A 964-nucleotide genomic window follows, 5' to 3' on the forward strand; every position below is an offset into this window, starting at 1 on the left:
CCCCCCCCCCCCCCCAACCCACCTGCATTACCTATCCATTTGCAGAAATATCTGCAGACAATTTTCTTCTCCAATTACTTGCAAAAACATCTTAGAAACACGCCCACCTGTACACTACTCCTTTATTAGTGTCTTCTTCAAATGTCTTTTTTTTTTCTTTCTGTTTTTGCTTTAATCACCAGATTCACAAAAAAATTAAATTTACTCCTATGTAAATATTAAATTCTTTTGTGAAAGAATCTCATGAATTAATTTATTAAGTAAATTTTGAAATGGGTCTATTTCTAAATTTCTAAAACAATCTCCAAATTTTTTATCAGTTTATGGTGACTGGATGTTTAAGTTTCAGAAATGATGGCTGAAAATGAGAGTTAATATCTCATATGGTCATTTAACTATGCATTATTTTCTCAGAAAGTCACTCAACTTTGGTTTTTAACTTCAAAGTCACTCAACTATGAATTTTTTTCTCAGAAAGTCACTTAAACTATGAGTTCTTTTCTCAGAAAGTCACTCAACTTTGATTTTTAACTCAAAAATCACTTAACTATAAGTGTTTCACTTACAAAGTCATTCAATATGTTTAATTGATTTTTTCATTAAAACTTACATGAAAATTTATTTCTAACTAAAATTATAAAAAACAAAAAGATATTCATTTAAACCATTTAATAACCCGATCCGTTAGAAATATATTATTTTAATGATTTAATTATTTTTTTCAACTGAATTTACTAACATGAATTTTTTATTTCAACCAATTTTTTTTAAAAATAAAAGGATATTCATTTAAGCCAATTAATTAATTTAACTATAGCACTCTAAAATAAAATCAACAACATGTAAAGACCATTTACAAAATAAAAATAAAAATGTAAAGACCAAATCTTAATTAACTTAACGGTAGGAGAAACATTAGTAACAAATTCAAGTCAGTTTTTTTTAATCACTTCTTTTTGTTCCT

Source organism: Solanum stenotomum, chromosome 5, assembly GCF_019186545.1.
Source record: "Solanum stenotomum isolate F172 chromosome 5, ASM1918654v1, whole genome shotgun sequence".
NCBI classification, from domain to species: domain Eukaryota; kingdom Viridiplantae; phylum Streptophyta; class Magnoliopsida; order Solanales; family Solanaceae; genus Solanum; species Solanum stenotomum.